The 16,858-nt window shown below is 40.8% G+C and overlaps 2 long non-coding RNA genes across 2 annotated transcripts in view; both read right to left on the bottom strand.

The window, feature by feature from the left end:
* Positions 1–1,681: 1,681 nt before the first annotated feature.
* Positions 1,682–9,946, bottom strand: LOC141110049 (uncharacterized). The gene is made up of 3 exons (XR_012236223.1): positions 9,828–9,946; positions 1,884–2,058; positions 1,682–1,785 (listed from the first exon to the last, which is right to left on the bottom strand). It is a non-coding gene; the product is annotated as an uncharacterized lncRNA (long non-coding RNA).
* A 3,243-nt stretch (positions 9,947–13,189) lies between these two features.
* The window catches only part of LOC141110048 (uncharacterized), a 99,257-nt gene continuing 95,588 nt past the window's right edge, over positions 13,190–16,858 (bottom strand). Inside the window, exon 3 of the long non-coding RNA XR_012236222.1 lies at positions 13,190–15,972. This is a non-coding gene — a long non-coding RNA (uncharacterized lncRNA). The remainder of the gene's footprint in view (positions 15,973–16,858) is intronic.

Genomic DNA, 16,858 nt, shown 5'->3' with positions numbered 1-16,858 from the left:
CGTCATGGTCGACCAAAGAAGTTGAGTACATGTGCTTAGCATCATATCTAGAGGTTGTCTTTGGGAAATAGATGTATGAGTACTGCCAGCATTGCTGCAGCGGTTGAAGGGGTGGGGGGTGGGGGGAGCCTGTCAGTGCTCAGACCATCAAATTTGTCTGCATGGCTGTCACCCCAGAAGGAAGCCACTTCTAAAGATGATGCACAAGAAAGACCGCAAACAGTTTGATGAAAACAAGCAGACTATGGACTTAGATTACTGGAACCATATCCTATGGTCTGATGAGACCAAGATAAACTTATTCGGTTCAGATGGTGTTAAGCATGTGTGGCAGCAACCAGGTGAGGAGTACAAAGACAAGTGTGTCTTGCCTACAGTGAAGCATGGTGGTGGGAGTGTCATGGTCTGGGGCTGCATGAGTGCTGCAGGCACTGGGGAGCTACAGTTCATTGAGGGAACCATGAATGCCAACATGTACTGTGGCATACTGAAGCAGAGCATGATCCCCTCCATTCTGAGACTGGGCCATAGGGGAGTATTCCAACATGATAACGACCCCAAACACACCTCCAAGATGACCAGTGCCTTGCTAAAGAAGCTGAGGGTAAAGGTGATGGACTGACCAAGCATGTCTCCAGACCTAAACCCTATTGAGCATCTTCAAAATGAGGGTGGAGGAGCGCAAGGTCTCTAACATCCACCAGCTCCGTGATGTTGTCATGGAGGAGTGGAAGAGGACTCCAGTGGCAACCTGTGAAGCTCTGGTGAACTCCATGCCCAAGAGGGTAAAAGCAGTGCTGGAAAATAATGGGGCCACACAAAATATTGACGCTTTGGGCCCAATTTGGACATTTTCACTTAGGGTTTACTCACTTTTGTTACCAGTGGTTTAGACATTAATGGCTGTGTGTTGAGTTATTTTGAGGGAACAGCAAATTAACACTGTTATACAAGCTGTGCACTCACTACTTTACATTGTAGCAAAGTGTCATTTCCTCAGTGTTGTCACATGAAAAAATATCATAAAATATTTTCAAAAACGTTAGGGGTGTACATATTTTATTCATACGTAACACCATGCCGGGGATAATAAAAGCGGAACAGTGTATAAGCACCGTGTTGTGTGAATTATTCATATACGCTGTCTCCTATGCATAGAGATATATTTGGGTATGAAGCAACGGAATTGGCCGATGGTAAGGTAATTATAATTAGATAATAAGATAATAGTCAGGACTAGTGTTTAAAGGTGAAAATGCACCTTTCAGCTGGTTTTCTCTCCCACCACCTTTTTCATTAACTAATAAAAAGGGCCTTGCGGTGGCTTCTGTCTCTGTGTTTTGGCATTTTCAGCACTGCCATTAAAGGCCAATTTTTACCCACCCAAACCTAAAACCTGTAACCCCAACTTTTTAACAAAAACATCTGCCTGTGCTTTGTGTCTCTACATTCAAGCTTTTTTGAGTTGCCTTTGGCAAATTTTTACCCACCCCATGTAAGAGCTGAAGCTCTAATTTTATGAAGTACAGTAGATACCCTCTAACTATCATAGGGGGACTGTAAGGACTACTCGATGATACATAATACCAATTCAAATTAAAAGGATTACTTTATTATGCAAAAATAATAAAAACAAGTGCGGCTAAAGTATAGCAGTTTGCACATATAGTAAATTCCAATATTGCATATTCGTGATGGATTATACAGTAGTAGCGGAAAGGTAGCTGACGTGTTTTGAAGCCACCTTCTTCTTCCGAGGTGCCCCAAGCAGGTATATATAATAATCTATGATTAGAAAATGTGATAAACAACATTAATAGAAGACATGTGCCATGAAACAGAGTCAAAACAATATAATGTACTAGATCACGGTTGATACTGACCTATAGGTGCATAAAGGCTATACATGTACAGCCGCTGAATAAAAGTTTTAAAACCAGATTGATGACATTCCGAAGGTCCGACAAACAACGGGCGATGGGGAGCACCCCCAGTCCACAGACCCCCAACCAACTCACTGGGGCAGCGGCTAAGTACCCCCGAGGTGCTCAGATGTGACTGCCAAAGGGAAAAAAGTAAACACATACATATATAGTGATAATATATCTGTATCACAGGAATAGAAAGTGGTCAGGAGAGCCATACACTTACATGGTCCAAAATTATGGCTAATATATACAAGTTATTTACAGAGCAGAGTGGAGAGTTCAACCAAAACAGGTATGGGAATGAGATTCATCTAACAGACACATTTGTATCTAAAAATAGTGATAATAGAGGAACAAAGTAATTTCAGAAAAAGTACAACAGAAAATTATAAGGCTGTATGAACACAACAAAGTCATAACAAAGTAACCAAAGCTTGTATAAACAAGCCTAAACAAAAGTATTCCCATACCTGTATATGGTGGAAGGTATATATCACTGCATGGAAGCCATATAATGGGCACAATCACAGATCAAAGAAGTTGTAAACCTCCAAAACCCCCCCAACAAAAAAAAAACTGCAAGACAAAGGCATAATGAGCTAGTATGCATCGCATACTAGCTCGTTATGAAATACCTATACCTACCTTAGAATGATGCACTGGATCGGCGCCGACACACTGCTCACACGGCTGACATGTTTCCCGAAGTTACTTCTGGGTTCATGGGCTGTGATTTTCCGGAACCGCGATTATGTCACTCCTGCGCATGCGCACGGGTGCCGCCGGTCACAGCATGGGCCCTGAACGGTGCAAGTTTAGGAGATGTTTACAGTACATATGGGTAAGCCTTATTATAGGCTTACCTATAGGTTTAATTAAAGAGGAAGACTTTACTTCCTTTAATAAGGCCCGAGCTGAATTGAAATCTGACCAATCAAAACTGCACTGCATGGAAGACATGTAATGAGCACCAGCATTTTGTCACCTTTTTTGTCACTTCCAAATCTATATTTGAGTCTTTTGAGGTTTCATGCAAACATGTCTATTTCCAATCAAAAAAGAAGACTTTTGTTCCGACCTTAAAAAAAGGAAACAATTATAGTGAGGCTACAACGTCTGTCATTCTACCAAGTGATTCCTAGTATCAACAATTGTTCTCCACCAAGTTACTGTGGAAATTCTAAGGATCTTCAACATAGTGAACCACAATACTATCACCATAGGGTGAGTACATGGATTGAAAACTAGCTACAAGGGTGAGTTCAGAGGGTGGTGATAAATGGGAATACTCGGAGGTGGGAAGTGGAGTCCCCCCGAGTTCTGTGCTGGGACCAATTTTGTTTAATTTGTTCATAAACAACCTGGAGGATGGTATAAACAGCTCAATCTCTGTATTTATGGACGACACTAAGCTAAGCAGGGCAATAACTTCTCCGCAGGATGTGGAAAACCTTGCAAGAAGATCTGAACGAATTGGTGGGGTGGGCAACTACATGGCAAATGAGGTTTAATGTAAAATAACGCATTTGGGTGGCAAAATATGAATGCAATCTACTCACTAGGGGGGGCCTCTGGGGAAATCTAGGCTGGAAAAGGACCTGGGGGTCCTAGTAGACGACAGGCTCAGCAATAGCATGCAATGCCAAGCTGCTGCTAACAAAGCAAACAGAATACTGGCATGCATTACAAAGGGGATTAACTCCAGGGATAAAGCGATAATTCTCCCACTCTACAAGACTTTGGTCCGGCCGCACCTAGAGTATGCTGTCCAGTTCTGAACACCAGTCCTCAGGAAGGATGTACTGGAAATGGAGCGAGTACAAAGAAGGGCAACAAAGCTAATAAAGGGTCTGGAGGATCTTAGTTATAAGGAAAGGTTGTGAGCACTGAACTTATTCTCTCTGGAGAAGAGACGCTTGAGAGGGGATATGATTTCAATTTACAAATACCATACTAGTGACCCCACAATAGGGATAAATAAATAGGGAGTTTAATAAAACACATGGCCACTTGCTAAAAATTAGAAGAAAAGAGGTATAACCTTGAACTGCGTAGAGGGTTCTTTACTGTAATAGGGCGTACACACGGTCGGACTTTGTTCGGGCATTCCGACAACAAAATCCTAGGATTTTTTCCGACGGATGTTGGCTCAAACTTGTTTTGTCTACACACGGTCGCACAAAGTTGTCGGAAAATCCGATCGTTCTAAACGCAGTGACGTAAAACACGTACGTCGGGACTATAAACGGGGCAGTGGCCAATAGCTTTCATCTCTTTATTTATTCTGAGCATGCGTGGCACTTTGTCCGTCGGATTTGTGTACACACGATCGGAATTTCCGACAACAGATTTTGTTGTCGGAAAATTTTATCTCCTGCTCTCCAACTTTGTGTGTCGGAAAATCCGATGGAAAATGTCCGATGGAACCCACACACAGTCGGAATTTCCGACAACACGCTCCGATCGGACATTGTCCATCGTAAAATCCGACTGTGTGTACGGGGCATAAGAGCGGCAAGGATGTGGAATTCCCTTCCACAGGGCGGTGGTTGGACTTGATGGACTTTGTCTTTTTTCAACCTCACCTACTATGTAACTATTGACAAACAACTGTTACTATTACTTTCTATTATTACTAATATAAAGGATTTCTCTTTATGTTATTTTATTTTATTTCTGTTTTCATTCTTTGTTCTTTTTCTTGTTCTATGTTTCATTGTAGATCTCCTATACAGATGAATCGATTATATTAACAGTTAAATCCAAATTGCTCATACATGCTTCCACTATAAATGAATAATTTGGTAATAGTTACATATTTACATATATGCTAATGTGATTAAAATTGCATGATATCAATAGCAGTAAAACATTGGTAGTGGGTTAGATACAAGCTATGTAAATTTACCCCTTTCTGTTTCTGTTAGGCTTGTAAATTGCAAATTTTCAATAAAAATATTTGGGGAAAAAAAAAAAACAAGTAAAAAACAAACAACAAAAAAACACACATGTTGCTGCTAAAGCTACCTAACAAATACTCTTTTTAATTAAAATAATCAAATATTGGACTGGAGTGCTGCTGTTAAAAATAAATTAATTTCACAAACAAATTTGTCATTTCTCACCCAACCAGGGCTATAGGTTTAACTGTTAACTTTTATAGCAAAATAGCTTTAATATTCGCTGTGCATTTATAATACACTGTATTCATACTGCATATATACTGTATACTGTACATGTAACTTGTATCTCAGAATTTAGGCCTGCTTGTGCTCTTACATTCAAAGGTGATGCCACAGACTAATTGTTTCCTACCCAAACCTAAGGGCTGTAGCTCTATTTTTATAGGAAACCATCTGCCTGTGCCTTATGTATCAATATTTCTACCTGTTTGTGCTTCCATCAGACTGGTGCCATTATCCACCCAAACCTAATTCCTGTACCTTACAATTTTATAGAAATTCAGTTGCTTTGTACCTCTAGACTTGTTTGTGTTGCCATTAACTGTTGCTGCCACTGACCACTTTCTACTCAACCATAACTAAGGATTGCAGTTCTAAATGTTTCATTTTTAATATTTTAACAATTTGGAAAATGAGGGTGGGTGGTGAGGGAAATGTAAAATGCTCATATGAAATGTTTTAATGCACAGTGAGTTACATTTTTTAAATAATAAGAGCTTGCTTTAGCACTTTAGTTAAGTGCTGGGAGGGGAGTTCATGCCTCATGTTAGGGGATAATTTATGTTATACTTTGAACTGGGGATTAGGTTGTTAAAATGGAACTAAACAAAAAATGAATAGGTGGTAGAAATTTCTGGCAGAGGAGACATGCAAAGTTACCAGCAGTTGTCCAATGTCTGAAGAGCATTACAAAAAGATGGCAATTTAACTAACCTTTGCAGTAAGGTAAAAAAAAAACTTTCATGATGCAGTGCTAAATCCAAATTCAATGCTATAAACCAATACATAAAGAAATAAATATAATGCACTATACAATCCATGCACAGAAACAGTAGAATTATTAGTAGTCTGTGATTACTAGTGTTAAATCACAAGTGGTATTAGTGCAAAACCATGTGAAGTGAAAAGAAAAAGTCTAAACAACAATCTGTACTGAATGGCCACTTATGTGACAATTATATGTTGCTGGAAGTGTCCTCACACTCCTACCTCCTGTTGAAAAATGCATGCACCCACCACCAAGTGACACCGTATCTTACTGGACAGTATGGAACAATTTTCTGCCAGCGTTAGTTGTTTGCCAAAAAATAAAAATTGTGGTGCATACCCATAGTGAAGTATATAAAAATAAAATTTCTTAAAACATCACTTAGGAACACCAATTAAAGAGGAAGTAAACTTCCATCTTTAAGTTTACTTATAGGTAAGCCTATAATAAGGCTTACCTATAGGTAGTGTAAATACCTCCTAAACGTGCTCCATTTAGGAGATATTTTGTTTACATGCAGCCAGTGACATTACCTGCGCATGCGCTCTGAAGGAACGGCCGCCTGTGCTATTTTTTCAGATCCCTGTGCCATGACCGGTGGCTCGCGCGAGTGACGTCATTGCGGCTCTGACGAGTCACAGAGTCGGAGTCCCCCAACACAGAAGAAAGACCGGGTGAAGATGGACACGGTCTCCAGAGGTGACATTGGGGGTTATTTACTAAAGGCAACTCCACTTTGCACTGCAAGTGCACTTGGAAGTAAAGTCACTGTACATCCGAGGGAGACATGCAAGGAAAATAAAAAAACAGCATTTTAGCTTGCACATGATTGGATGCAGCAGACCTTCCACTCATTTCAGATCTACCCCTTAAATTTAGAGCGACTGAACTTCCAAGTGCACTTACAAGTGGAGTTACCTTTCGTAAATAACCCCCATTGCATCGTTGGAAGGCTTCATTTTGAGGTAAGTTTCACACAGAGGTGGTTATTTACTAAAGGCAAATCCACTTTGCACTACAAGTGCAAACTGCACTTGAAATTTCACTGGAAGTGCACATGGAAGTGCAGTCTCTGTAGATCTGAGGGGGACATGCAAGGAAAACAAAAAGCAGCATTTTAGCTTGCACATGATTGGATAATAAAATCAGCAGAGCTTTCTCTCATTTCGGATCTACCCCTCAGGTTTACAGCAACTGCACTTCCAAGTGCACTTTCAGTGCAATTTCAAGTGCACTTTGCACTTGTAGTTTGCACTTGTAGTGCAAAGTGGATTTGCCTTTCGTAAATAACCCCAATGTGCTAGTATGCAATGCATACTAGCACATTATGCCATTATGCCTTTGCCTTGCAGGTAAGAAAAGTGCAGCAGTTTACAACCTTTTTAAGAAAAAAAATAAAAAATAAAAAAAAATAAATAAATATATATATATATATATATATATATATATATATATATATATATATATATATATACAGTGGGACACTTAAAAAGATGAGAGAGGCCTGTAATTGTCATCATAGGTATACCTCAACTATGAGAGACAAAATGTGGAAACAATTCCAGACAATCACATTGTCTGATTTTTGAAAGAATTTATTTGCAAATTATGGTGGAAAATAAGTATTTTGTCAATATCAAAAGTTTGTCTCAATACTTTGTTATATATCCTTTGTTGGCAATGACAGAGGTCAAACGTTTTCTGTAAGTCTTCACAAGGTTGTCACACATTGTTGCTGGTATGTTGGCCCATTCCTATCTCACAAACGTGAGTACACCCCTCACATTTTTGTAAATATTTTATTATATTATATTTTATCACATATTATATGTGACAACACTGAAGAAATGACACTTTGCTACAATGTAAAGTAGTGAGTGCACAGCTTGTATAACAGTGTAAATTTGCTGTCCCCTCAACACAACTCAACACACAACCAATAATGTCTAAACCACTGGCAACAAAAGTGAGTACACCCCTAAGTGAAAATGTCCAAATTGGGCCCAAAGTGTCAATATTTTGTGTGGCCACCATTATTTTCCAGCACTGCCTTAACACTCTTGGGCATGAAGTTCACCAGAGCTTCACAGGTTGCCACTAGAGTCCTCTTCCACTCCTTCATGACGACATCAGGGAGCTGGTGGATGTTGGAGACCTTGCGCTCCTCCATGTTCCGTTTGAGGATGCCCCACAGATGCCAAATAGGGTTTAGGTCTGGAGACATGCTTGGCCAGTCCATCACCTTTACCCTCAGCTTCTTTAGCAAGGCAGTGGTCATCTTGGAGGCATGTTTTGGGTCGTTATGCTGGAATACAGCCCTGCGGCCCAGTCTCAGAATGGAGGGAATCATGCTCTGCTTCAGTATGTCACAGTACATGTTGACATTCATGGTCCCCTCAATGAACTGTAGCTCCCCATTGCCAGCAGCACTCATGCAGCCCCAGACCATGACACTCCCACCACTATGCTTGACTGTAGGCAAGACACACTTGTCTTTGTACTCCTCATCCGGTTTGCCGCCACACACGCTTGAAACCATCTGAACCAAATAAGTTTATCTTGTTCTCATCAGACCACAGGACATGGTTCCAGTAATCCATGTCCTTAGTCTTCTTGTCTTCAGCAAACTGTTTGCGGGCTCTCTTGTATATCATCTTTAGAAGCTCCCTTCTGTGACGACAGCCATGCAGACCAATTTGATGCAGTGTGCGGTATATGGTCTGAGCACTGACAGGCTGACCCCCCCCCACCTCTTCAACCTCTGCAGCAATGCTGGTAGCACTCATATGTCTATTTCCCAAAGACAACCTCTGGATATGATGCTGAGCATGTGCACTCAACTTCATTGGTTAACCATGGGGGGGGGGCGGGGGGCTGTTCTGAGTGGAACCTGTCCTGTTAAACCACTGTATTGTCTTTGCCACCACTCTGCAGCTCAGTTTCAGGGTCTTGGCAATCTTCTTATAGCCTAGGCTTTAGGTAGAGCAATATTTTTTTTTTCAGATCCTTAGAGAGTTCTTTGCCATGAGGTGCCATGTTGAACTTCCAGTGACCACCCTGAGAGAGTGAGAGTGATAACACCAAATTTAATGCACCTGCTCCCCATTTACACCTGAGACATGGAGGGTTATTTACGTAAGGCAAATCCACTTTGCACTACAAGTGCTGACTACAAGTGAAAAGTGCACTTGAAATTGCACTGAAAGTGCACCTGGAAGTGCAGTCACTGTAGATCTGAGGGGGACATGCAAGAGAAATAAAAAACAGCATTTTAGCTTGCACATGATTGGATGATAAACTCAGCAGAGCTTCCCCTCATTTCAGATCTACACCTCAGATTTACAGCGACTGAACTTCCAAGTGCACTTTCAGTGCAATTTCAAGTGCACTTTGCACTTGTAGTTTGCACTTGTAGTGCAAAGTGGATTTCCCTTTCGTAAATAACCCCCATTGCAACACTAATGAGTTACATGACAACCGGGGAGGGAAAATGGCTAACTGGGCCCAATTTGGACATTTTCACTTAGGGGTGTACTCACTTTTGTTGCCAGCGGTTTAGACATTAATGGCTGTGTGTTGAGTTATTTTGAGGGAACAGCAAATTTACACTGTTATACAAGCTGTACACTTACTACTTTACATTGTAGCAAAGTGCCATGCCATTTCTCATCATTGTGAGATACTGTGTATATATATATATATATATATATATATATATATATATATATATATATATATATATATATATATATATAAACGGGCGCAACTGCTATGAGACAATGTGTATAGCGAGCTAAAAACAGGGCTCCAAAGCCGCACATACCAAGCAAATATGACAACTAGTGTCACTTCCGGTATAGCAGGCTAAATTAGCTGTGCCGGGCAGTAAGGTGCACATGGAAGGGAAATGCACAACACAAACAGACAAAAAGTTCCCAGCACACTTACCAGCTGGAAAGAGGGTACTTCCACGCTACCACTATAGAGGAAATGAAAATAGATAAATAGTGCAACTACTGCAAACAATGATAGGTGAATTCAAAACCAAAAATAATGTGATATGCTGTAAATGGTGCTGCGCTGTTGAAAACTAAGTAATAAACTACAAAAACTATGTGAAATAGTTTTGTAGTTTTTGTAGCTTATTTACTTAGTTTTCAACAGCACAGCACCATTTACAGCATATCATTTACCAGCTAGCCTGCAAAAAGACCCAGTTGACCCTGTCTAGCAATTCAACATAAAAACAGAAGTTTTAGTTGCACACATTTGTAAATATGTGGAAGCTACAGTGCTTACATCAAGGCTCCTCTGTATACTGTAGTCCTAACTCTATAACTCAAAGTGGAAGTATACCTGTATATATCAGGTTTGCCTGGAGGGAGCCACTGCTCCTTAAAGGCACAGGGACACATTGGATGCCCAAGAAAGGCACAATGGCAGTTAAAGGCATCTAATATGTCCCCATGCCAAATCCCGCAAACAAGCTATACAAAAAGATAGCAACCACCCTGATTTATAACTAGCCTTTGCAGTAAGCCTCGGTTCACACTGGGACGACTTGTCAGGCGACCTAGGTCGCCTGACAAGTAGCGTCCCGTTCAGTACAATGAAACCGTTCTAAGGGGAGCGACGCAAGTCACGTACGACTTCGGGGGCGACTTGGGGCGACTTGCATAGACTTCTATACAGAAGTCGTTTTGCAAGTCGCCCGGGCAGTCGTGTGCAGGTCGCCTCGGTGAGGCGACCTGCAAGTCGTGCCGTCTCTGGTGTGAACCGAGGCTTAAGTGCACATGGAAGGGCAATGCACATCACAAACAGATACAAATTCCCCAACACACAGGATTGCAATCAAAATTTAATGCATATAAACAACACCACCAACCTGCTGTAGCACTGTTAACTAAATTATCAGTTAGACTCTAAATGAAAGAAATATTGCTTATCCAAGAAACAGCAGGTCTGAGGCTTTGTGAATAATATATCCCAAAACTGCAATATATACATTATTATTTTTGCAGCTGCTGTTTCTCTTAAAATAATTGAATGTTGTTGCTTCTATTGATCTCACGAGATTATCAGTTTTATTAATTTATAAGTTAAACATTGAATTCAAGACATAGAAGAGTGTTCTATAAGTAATGTAGATATGATATATAGACAAATACAGAAAAAGTGCATAAGTGGGCTCTATTGGTTTGTTCCAAGAATTCTGAGAGCATCTGCTTTGAAAGTAGCAGAAAAAATCCACATTAAATTGCTTTCTAAGAAAGGGCTTACTCTTAAGAAGATTGATTATAGGAGTGTGTTGAGTTTTATGCAGTGCAGATTCAAGAGGTGAATATGAAGTGAACTAAGAACAATCTTTAGATGTTTGAAGGTAACATATCTGTATATTATTCAATGAGTAAATCCTGAAATATGAAAAAGGATAGAACTATAGCTATACGGTATATATGTTATATATATATCCGCATATACAAGGGCATTTTAAACCATATCACTTTATTTAGGTCAGCAGATGAATGTTGTTGGTAAACATGATTCGTTTTTAGGAATCAAAGTGTTCTTTGATTACAATTCTAGTGTGGAGTCAAGTCTCCAATATAGTTAATACAAAACTATGCTTTACCTGTAGATCAATTAGTAAAAAGCTTTTTGTACAAAAATGATCTTTCAAGGCAAGCAAAATGGTAAAAAGCTGTCTTAGCTGAACGCAAAGGTCAAGGATTGCTATTTTTTAAAAGCTGAAGTATAAAGAAGAGAATATTCTATAGCTTTGTGGTCTTTGATTACAATTTTAGTGTGGAGTCGGAAATCTCCCAGATAGTTATACAAGACTATGCTTTAGGTGTAATGTAATTAGTTAAAAGCTTTTTGTGCAAAAATGATCTTTCGAGGCAAGTAAAATGGTAAAAAGCTGCCTAAACTGAACGCAAAGGTCAAGGATTATTATTGTTGAAAAGCTAAAGAATGAAGAAGAAGAAAATGTAAAGCTCTGAAGAAGAGAAATTAAATTGTCTACATTATAGGACATATATGGAACCAAGAGTCACAAGATGAGGAAAGGAAGGACATTTCTGTGCTCTTACTATAAAAGCAGTTAGTCCATAAGCAACTATTTATCAGCACTGGTTAGACTAAAGTATCTTAGTCCCTGTCTTAGTCTTTTTCCCTGTCCCTGAGTTTTGACATCTTTCCAAAAACTACCATGTCTCAGTGAAGGATACCACACTACTCCAATGCCCCAGGTAGAGTATTACATTCTCAAAGATATTCTTACTAGTAATGGGGACATACTGTATGTGACCATTGATGACATTTTGGCAAGGCCAGTACAAGGGGTGCATGGGAGGGGCGACTGCCCTGGACGGTGTCCTAATCTGAGGGGAGGGAGGGTGCACTGGGAGCTTCAGTAGCTGCTCTTGCCTCAGGAGGAGTGACTGTGTATTCACCGCATATCTACTGATTACCAGACTCATCCAGCTCTGCCTTATCTCTGTTAATTACTGCTACTAATGATCACTCTCTCCTCCAGCAAGCCACACTCCCGCCCTCAACTTGCTCTCCTTCCTGGGTCACTTCACCTTCTTCCCTGTTACACCTACTATGGTCTGGCTCATCTCCGCTCCACCCGTCTACACCTCTCCCTACCTTTCCTGCGTGATCACACAGTAAGTCAGCACCGATCCTCCTCACTCCTCTGCCTTGTTCATTTTTTCCCCTTCTCCTTCTCTTATTTGCTATCCTCTCCATAAATCTTCACTACACTTATCATGCAGTCTCCTTTCTCAGTTTAGCATTCCACATACAGATCTTACACCCTTTCCATCCCAGTTTGCTTTTAGCTCTCGTTATTGTCCTGTCCCCACCATGCAGCCTAGCACAGTCTCTGCACTCCATCACTTTGCTCTTCTTTAGCACATACTTTTACCACCCCAACCTCCTCACCGATTCTCTCTTTTCTTATCTCTTAGCCCCTGTTCAAATTGGAGCAATTTGCCATGCAATTTGACAAGTCACATACTATTGCCTGCAATGGCAGTGTTCAAACCAATGTGACGCCGACTTTGTGGTGCCGCATCAATTTGAAAAAGTAGTACATGCACTACTTTTGCAATTTAGGGTGCGACTTCAATAGACATCTGTGCATGAAGCCACACAGATATCTTCAAAGTCACAACCCAAAGTTGCACTGAGATGCGGCTTTAAAATTGTGCGATTTCAGGTGAAGTCATGCAGTTTTAAAGCCACAGTCAATGTGAACAGGGTCTAATAGCAGGTTCACACTTGCTGTGCTGTGATTTGGCCACAGCGTGATTTGTATATGCAGTTTACCCACAGTTTTAGGTGCACTCCCATTCAATTCTATTAGACTGTTTTCATGAAAGCAAATCACAGTCTTGCATGCTGCATCTTTAATGCGCAATCAGAAAACACACAGTCCAATAGAATTCATCAGGAGCACACCTAAAACTGCAGGTAAATCACACATACAATCGCATTGTGGTCAAACCACAGCGCACTAGTGTGAACCCGCTTTTGGGCTAGGTTCACACGCTTGCATGTCATGATCATGCACAAAATTGTGGTTTTCTTGACAAACACAGAAGCGCACTGTCCTTTAGTAGATGCACAGCAGTGCCTTTGATAGTTAAAGGCACCCCCACACATCTGCTAACGCACACATTTTCACACACACCAAACCACATGGTGCTGCAGCAGCATGTGTTTTGATGCAGGACATTTTTAGAAAAGGGTCATGGACTTCTTTTCCACATTTCCAAATTGACACCACCAACGACTACCCCATACTGTATGTGTGCACCCATTACTCTCAGGTTGCTGCAGTGCAACACTGTAAGTACTATTATAGTGCATGTCACAAACACTACAGACCTTACACCACTATTAGGGTCATTTCATACAGGCAGTCCACCCAATGGACTCCGCTTTACTCAGCGGGGGATCGTTCCACTGAGCCCCGCTGAGCAGGCGAATGACAGGTCTGTCTCCACTCACTGTGCTGAGATGGACCTGTCAGAGACCCGCTCTCCTCTATGGGGAGATCGGATGAAAATGGACCGCCTGGCTGTTTTCATCCGATTGCCAGATGGGTGGAAAATAGGGTTTCCATCCGCCTGGATTTCACGGACAGTATCGTAGAAGTGGGTGTCAGCGGACATGTCACCGCTGACATCTGCCGCACCAGAGGAGTGAATGGAGGTTCCGACCAGGTCCGCCTGAAAAACTGACAGACGGACCTGATCGGAAAGCCTGTGTGAAAGGGGCTCAAGTCCGAACCCGGGGGGGCGGGGGGCACACTTTGCCATCTTTGCCCTGGGCGCTGGATGATCTTGTCCCAGCACTGCATTTTGGGTAATGCTTTCTTCAGCGAAAGAAAGGCAACAGCTCAGTGAATTCTCCTCAACACACTGAACTATCTGACACCTGTAAACATTCCTTTTACTTCTTTCTCCCTGCCTTCAGACTTCTGACTGATTGGGAAAAAAGTATGCTATATGCAGCAATCTGCAACTAAACATTTCCACCATTACTGTCAGGTCACAGAACATCTCAAGAATCTCTAAAACCTCTTTGTTTTAACATTGCTAAAAAATTAACCACTTCCACACTGTGTGTCCCAATACCATATTTAGTTTGCATTTGTGCCCATTACTTACATCTATCACTGGCAAACATTATAGTTAAGATACAGTGCCTGCATTAACTGGGGAACATACATAGTAATGATTGAATCAGGAGATCAGACAATTCAAAAAATCGAAGCACTTGGATTCATGAATTTTATACTATTTCACAGACTGGACTATCCGCAAATGTATACGCAAGCCAAAAAAAAAAAGCCCTGCAAGTTACTGATTTCCCAATTTGCTAACTGATTAATAAAATTAAAGCCCTGAACATACTACATAAACATATGGATAGCACTATACATTCCCTATAGGGAATATCTTGCAGGGCTCTTCAACAGTGAGAACAGCATCTACACATATACTGTAAACTCAGGCACGATGTAACAGTATCTTCTTAAACCAGCACAATATTGAGGGTTCCCAATGTGCAACGGGGCTATAAAGCTGGAATGTAATCTTTTTCTTTATTGCTTTAAGCCAGCCATAACATTGGTTATTGCTAGAAGCTAAAGCTGTTGGCAATAATCGCATGAAAGATCACACAGGTTGGTGGTATCCAAGTTGATCAATCGATCAACTTGGGTACACTCAGCCTGCCCATACATGGTTTGCATCTCCTGGAACCTTTCAATGGGCCTTATATAATAAAGGCAAAAACCTATAAAAATATAATGCTCTTAAGCAGATGCATGGACTACCATTATCTCTTAATGGCAGCCTCATGCATTCACAATGTGGCGCTCTTCTGGGTGTGTGAACCGCATGGTGCAGCAGCACCATGTACTTTCATGCTGCTGTGGTTTTAAAAAAGAGTTGGGGACTTGTTTCTCTTTCATAGGGTACAGTAATCTATTTAAATAAATAGGCCATTGTACCTATCTTCATTCAAAAGGGACTATTTATTACTATACCACTGGTCAGTGTAATTTAAAGTCTGTAAATATTGGGGCCCTTGAGTTCCACATTGGAGATATCAATCTATGGGAAAGTACTTATAATCCAAAAGTAAACACAATACTCTCGCCTTACAAAAAAACTCCTTGAAGATAGTGACATGAACAACAGTAGCACATTATGGTAGCCAATAGGACTTTCAGCAAACCAATCTATAGTGAAATCCTCCTGGGTTGCAGCCCAATTCTAGCTTCATTCTCCCAGGGTAAAAGCATTGCTAATGAGTGCAGTCAGGTCGAGGCAGCCTGCCAGGCTGAATGGGGGTCCATTCTCTCTGAGTCTCTGCAACGCATGGCCCTTTTACTGGAACACTCTGGACACTGCAACAACTAGACTCTAGGACAACTGGACACTGCAGTAAGAGCATAGCTCAACACTTGTAGCCTTGGGGGGTTCTTTAGCCCACACCCAGAACAGCACAGCATGTTTCGCCCATAGATCAGGTTTCTTCAGGGGGGCTGTCTTTTGGAAGTACAGGCCTTCTAAAATAGACAAATGAACAAACAACATATACAAAAAATAGTAAGTGACTGAATACTAGTAGAAGATATATTATATATATATATATTACATATTTTGAAAAGCTGAGGTGAAAGCAAAATATTAAAAAAATATTATATATATATTATCGGGATTTTTTATCATGCTGTCTTGTTGAACATCGTAAAAGCAGTATTGTTCATGCCTGTGTCTTTTGTTTTTATATATATTTTTTGTTTTGCTCCTCAAAATAAGAAATAAATCTCCTTTTATTGAATATATTTGATGATATTTTTTCACCTTCAAAAATCCCTACCCCATCTTCCTACCGTTTCTATGTTTATCTGTACAGGGTTGCACAGGTGTTCTCTGCCTCCTTGTGCAGGCAGTCCCATTGATGTCATTTGGGATGTAGCAATTGCATGAACAGAGCCATTGCTCCCAATTTGACATCCATGTGGGTCTGGCTGCATGTCCCTGAGCTTACACTGTCTGCGTTAGGGGTTGTGCTCCCACACCCACATGGATGTCAGATTGGGAGCAGCCGCTATGCCTGTGCATCCCGTGCAGGTAAAGGCAAGAGTATATACTTTAGTACTCCCCTTGTGAATAATGCTTTCGTAGCAATTTAGCAGGAATTTTGTAAGTTTTATTGTAATTGTGTGCAATAATGATTTTAGTGTATTTTTTGTGAAAATAGTGATTTGATGAATATTTGCGCAATTATTGCGAGGCCCAAAAATCAGTAGCACTTTTTTTTATTCTATAGTTCATGTGCTTTCAGAAAATGTAAAGCTGTAAGTGAAAAATACCAGTACGTTGCTGATCCTTGTTGACCATATATTGTAATGTTCTTTTTTCTTTCATGCAGCCTGTAGGCTGAATGAA

The sequence above is a fragment of the Aquarana catesbeiana genome, linkage group LG10 (assembly GCF_042186555.1).
Source record: "Aquarana catesbeiana isolate 2022-GZ linkage group LG10, ASM4218655v1, whole genome shotgun sequence".
NCBI classification, from domain to species: Eukaryota; Metazoa; Chordata; class Amphibia; order Anura; family Ranidae; genus Aquarana; species Aquarana catesbeiana.
The sequence above is the reverse complement of the archived record's forward strand: the minus strand, read 5'-3'. Positions and strand labels throughout refer to the sequence as shown.